The sequence below is a fragment of the Lactuca serriola genome, chromosome 4, assembly GCF_051521515.1.
Source record: "Lactuca serriola cultivar US96UC23 chromosome 4, Lser_US96UC23_V15, whole genome shotgun sequence".
Taxonomy (NCBI): Eukaryota; Viridiplantae; Streptophyta; class Magnoliopsida; order Asterales; family Asteraceae; genus Lactuca; species Lactuca serriola.
The window spans coordinates 143,067,540-143,075,334 of record NC_136411.1 but is presented as its reverse complement, the minus strand read 5'-3'; the positions used below and the strand labels follow the sequence as shown (position 1 = coordinate 143,075,334).

Below are 7,795 nucleotides of genomic sequence, written 5' to 3'. Positions count from 1 at the left end.
TAAAGGCTCAAGGAATCAAGCTCCAAGAAAAGGTATGTCATTCTACTAGATTTTTGTATTACATATACTTCATGGTATGCTAGTTAGGATGAAACCTTGGAAAAATGAAAGTTTGCATGTATAATAGAGAAAACAAAGATCCAAGGTTTCTAGGGTTGCATGCACACCTTAGTAGTGTAAGAATGCTCAAAACCCTTCAGTTAGGACTGAGGATGCGAAGATCGAGAAAAAGCTAAAGGGTTACTCTGGGTTCGACTGCCATTATTGCAATGGTGCAAACCATACGGCAAGTGATTGTATCTTGAGGAAGATAGATGAGAATTATAATAGGATAAAAGATGAAGCCTATTATGTGGAGAGGCTTGAAGAGGTAAGAGAAAAGAAGAAAGGGGTGTATTTGGTGGCCAATGGAAACTATGATGAAGAAGGTATATATTAGATCTGGTCTTCTGGATCCGACGATGAAGAGATGCGTAATCTAATGCCTGATGTCATGTTTGATGAGTTTGAAGAAGGAAGTGAGGGTGATAGGAAAATGATTTGTCACTACTTGGGAAGACAAGTCTCCCATGACGTCTAAGGTACGTACCCTTCTCGAATCTTTTAATATTCCTTCTAGTTCTTGTCAGTCAAGATTAGCCGAGTTTGATAAAGATGTTACATATGTTAATAATTTGGTTATGTCTTGTAGTAGTGATCATGAAAGTTCCAAAACATTATTGCTAGAAACTTAGAGGTATTTGGAGTTTAAGAAGTCTAGAATAGACAACTTAGAATTGGAGCTTAGGAATGTTAAAGATGATAGAGAATATTTGAGAATAGAGGTTCAAGTTTATTAACACAAAGAAATATCTATTGCAATACTGCAAACAACTTTATGTCAAATTAACTAAGTTGCATCATTCTTTGGACATAAGCAAAGAACAACATAGGAAACTTTTTCCCTTTTTGACTTTCGAAAGGGAGAAAATTGAAGTGACATCCTATGACTGTGAGAAAAATATTTCTAAGTATGACAAACTTCTGAATGATAGATATGCATATGGTATTGTTAATATTGATGAACGTCTTGATGCAAATGATCTTCTTGATATAGTGAATATGACCTTGACCAAAAACGAGAAAATGAAAATTTGGAAAAGAACTGCGACTTCGACCTATGACTCACAAAACAATTTTCCTGATATTGAAGATAATTTTGATAATGTCAGTGAAATTAAGGAAGAGGAAGTTGTTGACTGTTCAAAATTATCTGTCATTAATGTAACTTCGTTGGCTAAGGGTAAACGAATTTGTGATGATTCGTTGGTTAAAGTTAACACTGACCTACCCTGTACTTCAATAGTTCATGACCCTGATCATGTGACTGTTGAGGATAGTCAACCAGATAACGATGATGACGATGAAGTTTCGAATGAAACAACTATTCCAAGAGTTGTTGTTGATCAAGTGTATGAGGATACAGAGAAATTAAAAAAGGTAATGAAGGAAAAAGGTCCTCGTTATCTTGAATCAAACTCAGTTGTATATCCTAACTTCAAATGCACAGATGATGTTGTTTTTCCAAATCAAGTGTTTGTTACCTCAAGGAATGGTGACAAAGTCAAATCAGAGATCAACAAAATTGTTGAGGCAGATAACAAAAAAAATTCGTAAGAAAGGTTTTTTCTCAAACCAAAGCACTATTGAAAATAAACTTAATAAAAATTCATCAAATTTTCAATGACAAAAATCAAAAAGGAATTGGGTTGTTAAAACTGAAAAGTCAAGTGTAGACACACAACCTATTGAAACCGTTTCTCAAAAACCAACACGAAATGTTCAAATTTTCAAAGAACAAATTCAAAATATTTCAAAAGAATATGGCATTTCGAAGTCTAGAGCACGAAAGAAGGCTTATTGGCAAAATATCGAGTCTAGAAAGAAACAATATGTTTTGTCAACAAAATCGTCTGCAAAAGAAAACACTGAACCCATTCAGACTAATTCTCAAACTGAGTCATTTGCTGAAAACAAAACCATTCCAAAAACTGCTCTGAAACAAAAAGATTATTCAAAAAGCAATTCAAATGTCTCCAAATCGCCTCAAAAACCGAACATTCAAAAACCATGAAACAAAAATTATCGTAAAAATTCTCAACCAATGAATTACGGCACAAATCAACAAAATGTGAGATTTTCACAAACTTCTTTTCAAAGAAATCATAACTTTGTTAATAACCAACAATCAAGGAATATGGTTCCTAATTTTCAAAACAAAAGGTTTTCTCAAAATTCTTTTCAACAAGTGATGTGTCTCTATGTGCCACGGACTCGGGTATTCCTGAAAAAGCATGTAAAACGAGCGTCAATTTTAAAAATAGTTGGTGAGTACTTACAGGTTTATAACATAATATAGTTTGAAGTTATGAAAATCAAAATATTGATAACAATTTCCATAAACAAATGTTCGTTACTAAATAAGTAAATAAGTTTTCATGAATAGAAGTTCGTTGTTGAAACGAGTTATAAAGTTTCCATAAATAGAAGTTTGTTGCTAATATGAGAAACACAGTTCATTTCTCAGATAAGTAAACAGGTTCACTACTACAAAGATCAAACAAGTTCGTTGCTACAAAAAGAAAACAATTTCATTGCCACAAAGAGCAAACAGGTTCGTTGCTACAAAAGTGCTTGAATGCTATGTCTATCGCTAACATAGGGAGAAATAATGGTAGAATGCACTCAAGTGAATCGTGCAAGTGAGGCGATGTCTACATCCTTATAGCGCTATCCATAATGAACATGCTCTCAAATGAGTTAATGAGTTGTGTGAACTGATTCCAGGGACTTAAATGCGATAAGGCCTCATGAATTAACAATAGAATACACATACATAACAAATTATAACAACTAAGTTTGATACAAGTCAAATTAAATACAACAAACAATAAACTGTTTTTGGATATGCATTTCCACCCCAAAACATTTAAAACATAGAATACGGGGAGTCGTGAATACTCACAATGATATGTGAAGGTATTTGTGATGCCTTAAGCGAACTTCCCTCATGTCCTACTACTGATTCCCTACGATAAGGTTACACACTAGTAAGTCTCTAGTCAAAAATCTAACACTAGTATACTTAATTTCTACAATATAATTGTGTCAACATTGTTATACCTTATGGGTAACATATTGATGAGGTAGGCAACGATGTTTAAGAGAAGGTCGCAAGTAGCTTCGTTTACTCACAATAATGTGTGATGATTGATGTTACAATCATCTTACTTTTCCTGAAAGATACCTTCAAGAATGTCACACCCCCAAACCAGACGACGGAAACGTCCATGGGTGGAGGACTTTTTGTAGTATCACAACACATGCATCATAGTAATCAAAGTACAAACAACCATTGTATTTAAAAGTATAAGTATTTACATGTGTTCAATCATTGTATATTGAAACCAAAATACTTATACTTTTAAGTATAATGGTTGTTTGTACTTTGATTACTATGATGCATGTGTTGTGATACTACAAATGAAGTCCTCCACCCCCGGACGTTTCCGGCGTTTGGTTTGGAGGTGTGACAGATTGGTATCAGAGCTATCAAATTCATATTCATTCTTGATATCTTACCATCTTTTTATCTTTTATATTTTATAGAAAAAGATGAGATTTGTCTGTCAGACAACCATGTAACCATGCCAGGACCATTAGATGGATTGGCAACGATCATCTATTAAGCTATGGCCAAGACCATGAACATCTGTTAATCACACTCTGGTTACATGGTCGTTGTTCATCAACTAAACATGGGTTTCTGTCTTCTTAGGAATCAAGAATATAGAGGTACTAGCCTATACTTGAACAAATTATAAAAGTTAAATGATAAAAAGATGGTAAGATATCAAGAATGAATGTGAATTTGATATCTCTGAACTAAACACTTAATTCAATATGAATCTTGTAAAGAATTGGAAATAGAAGTCTACTGCAAGTACAACTTGCAACAGGGTAATATGAATTTGAATGGATATTTTTCAAAGAGCATGAAAATATATGTCGATTGTATTGGTATATTAAGTAAATCTATTAAGTACTTGTTTTGCAACAGTAAAGAAATGTAATTTGAAAAGAGAGTATCAACATAAAGTTGAGTGAGTGCGTAAGTTTTTATGTATAAAAGTATGTTTTCTGTTCCATGCATCTGTAAGTTGTTCCAGAAAATCATATATTTTCTGCTGTATATGAAAAGTAGTTTTAATCTCATAAAACCGTTCTTATTTGTAAACCAATGTTCTGTATTTGTATTCCTTTATTTAAAACTTGTAACTGTGAGTGTGACTGGTTCTACCAGCTATTAATGTACTACTGTAGTTTGTATTTTGTAAACTAGTACTTTGAAAGTGTACTTATGTTTAGTTGATTATACACTAACGTATTGTTAATATCTTTTTAATGAGTTATTATAACCATACTGAGACTAGATGGCCTGAAACAAACGCTTTGTAGGCGTTTACACTGTTGATAACAATTGTCACTCATCGGCGTGTATCCCTGACTGTAGCTAGCAGCCTGAGATATAGATCTACACACAACTTGTTTCGATCCCCTGATTGGAGATTCTGGTTGTAATATCAGGACTTTAACTATGTTGTTTAAATGAATTAAACAACCTGAATCGATTGAATCATAAAAAGCATATAAACGTTACATGTATAATAGCTATGAAAACCCAATCATCCTGAAATAAAGATTGATTGTATATTCCTGACTTAGTATTCATAACATGTATTTGAAAGTTGTATACCCTTGATTTGTTTTGAATCAAAGCTTTGTTTCTTGTAAAACGGTGTATTCTAGTATACTTGAATCATGAATTAATGTTCTATGTATCATAAATTATACCTATTATAATTTATATGTACTTTCTGAATTGGTATAAACTGTTTTTGAATGTAACCCCTTGCTCAACATGTTACAAAGGGTATTTAAACTAAATGAAATAACTTTTATATTTATATACATATACAATTATATATAAGTAAAATTTAAATGACCTTCGGACAAATAACCGGTACTATAAGCCCACATCCAAACAAGGAAAAGGACCCAGAATGAGTTATCAGTCCTAAGCCTTTTAAATCTTATATATATATATATATATATATATATATATATATATATATATATATATGAATTTTGGGGAAAAATATAAGTTTATATAAGTGTTTAATATTTTGAAGTATTTTTGATAAGTTAATATCATTTTATCACAATTTGAAATCATTTGTTTATAACACAAAAATTTCTTGTGTTAGACTTGTATTCCCCCCCCCCCCCCCCTCCCCTTTTAAAACTATAAAAATTATGAAAATACGGAGGTATGAACTCACTTGATAAGTGATGATTTGGATAGCGTTTCGTTTTCTAGAAATGAGTTTATTTGGTGAAAAACCGGCTTTATTTGGACAGAGTTTTGACTGGAGAAGGTTGTTTTTCTCAGGAATCTCAGGTCTTCAAGGCTTGCTTAGGTTTTTAGATTTAATATCGGGGCTTTGGGGGTTGTGGGTAAGGTTGTGGAAGTGAAATTTGGTGTAAAAATGAGCTTAAAACTGGAGAGTCTCGCAGCCCTTATATAGGTCGAAGCCTCGGATTCGAAGCAAGGAGAAGGAGGTGCGTGTCTCGGACCGGTGGCGAGGGGGAGGCTTCGATTCGTACATCTGGCGAGGCGCGTCGGATCAGGAGTGGTCGAGACTTCGGTCCAATCAGAAGAGGACACAGGTCCGAGCTCGGAGGCGCCACCGTGCGAAGGGGTGTTAGATGCGCATTGGACCGCAGCTTCGGTCCAATCAGAAGGTGACACGTGGCAGCCTCGCATGCGAGGGGACTTGGCCGGTTCTCAGCCTTGCGATTTTTCCCGGTTTTCAACATTTTTCGATTTTTGTGCCCAAAACTTGCGAAATTCATAACTTTCGCATACGAGCTCCGTTTTCGACGTTCTTTATATGCACGTGTAGGTAAAATTATACTCTACGACTTTCGTTTAGACTTCATCAGCTAATTTTGATTTATTTTTAATATTATTATTTTTAACAGACCGAGATAGGAAAATCCGTTAAAAATTCATAACTTCTTCATCCGACATCCATTTTTGTCTGTCTTTTTACCGTTGTAGTACTATTGACGAGACCTTAAATTCTCGTTTAGGTTGTGTTGGCTAAAAATCATCGATCTTTATTTCGAGTTTTTAGTTGTATAATGCTATACTGAAACTTAGAAAAATCATAACTTCTTCATACGAAGTCAGATTTTGACGTTCTTTTTATGAAAGTTCTCAGTTTCGCATATTCTACAACTTTCATTTAGATTGTTAAGGCTAAAAATCCTTTTATTGAAAACTCACTTTTTATACTGAACAGTGTTTTGCCAGTTTTGTTGCGGATTTTCGATTAGTCATAACTTCTTCGTTATAACGCGGATTTTAGTGTTCTTTATATTTTTGGAAACCTTGTTACAATCTCTATCACTTTGTTCATCCCAATCGAGATTGTTTAATACTTTATTTTTGAGGGTCAATTATGTAAATGTACACAGTATGCTAAAAATTTTCTTTATTATTTTAAAAAGAACTACAAAGTGACCTATACTATTACATAGGTTTGAAATAACGATTTGTTACAAAGAATAGTCCAAACGGATAGATGGGTAGCACTTTTTTTTAGGATTATGTAAAGGAGTATATGTGTGTGTTGCGACATGTGCTCAGGCTGTCAGGTATTTTGTGTTGAATTCGTATTGGAGATCTGGAGGTAGTGTCGTCAGCGAATTTCCGGAGAGGTACCTAAGCAGTAGCCACAACAAAGTTATTAGAGTTACACCATGGACTGTGCTCTGGGAGCAAGCTCTAAAGATCAAGTTAGATCGGTTAGTAGAGATGAGTTTCCCTAGGTGCCAGGAGATAACCAGGCATGAGCGCCAGAAAAGACTGTCAAGTGAGTGCTAGGAGAGAGCTAGGCAAGGTTGGCATGCGAAGTCCTGACGTTTTGGCCATGCTAATGGAGCATACGTTAACAAGTCCCCTTAGTCTGATGTTGTTGGTGTGCGTGCAATTACATTGGACATGATACAGTTAATGCAACAATTCACTAAAAGGATAAAAAGAATGATTGAACCTTGACCATGAGAGACGTGGTGTTACACGATAAGGTAGACATGGACTTATGCATCACTGGCTTACTTGATACCCCATTCTTATCGAGAGTATGATCTGGTTGATATGATGCAACATTGTTGTTCCTGGTAATGTGTTGTAGAGTAGGGCTGCTAATGATGTTATGCAGAGTGAGGCTACTACTAATGTTATATAGGGCAAGGTTGCTAATATGGAAAATGGTGTTGATAAATGGTAGGCTAAGGTAGCTAGGAAGAGCGACCTCGATACAGTTTCTGAGATTGTTACTCGGCGCTGCTGTTGTGCCAACCGTCAAAGTTTGTGAAGCAACCGCAACGTACTCGATCCATGATTCCTGCCTTTAAGTCATTGATGAAAGTTGTGCACAAAAACATTTTTTAGGCAAACACGCATGCCCCGGTGAGGGGGATGAGATCTGTGGGTAGCTCTGGGTAGGGGGTTATGTTTCTATGCCCAGGGGAATGTTTGGGTGACTGGACAGTAGTACACACTTCGTGAGTCCCCTATAAATGCTTTACTGACCCAACTTTGCTCTGTGAGCCAGTAGTACACACTTCGTGAGTCCCCTATAAATGCTTTTCTGACCAAACTTTGCTCTGTGAGCCTGTTGTTGGC

At 35.1% G+C, this 7,795-nt stretch overlaps 1 non-coding gene across 1 annotated transcript; it reads right to left on the bottom strand.

Moving 5' to 3' along the window:
- Positions 1-3,662: 3,662 nt before the first annotated feature.
- On the bottom strand, positions 3,663-3,875 carry LOC145049135 (small nucleolar RNA U3). The gene has a single exon (XR_013683248.1). It is a non-coding gene; the product is annotated as a small nucleolar RNA U3 (small nucleolar RNA).
- Positions 3,876-7,795: the final 3,920 nt, after the last annotated feature.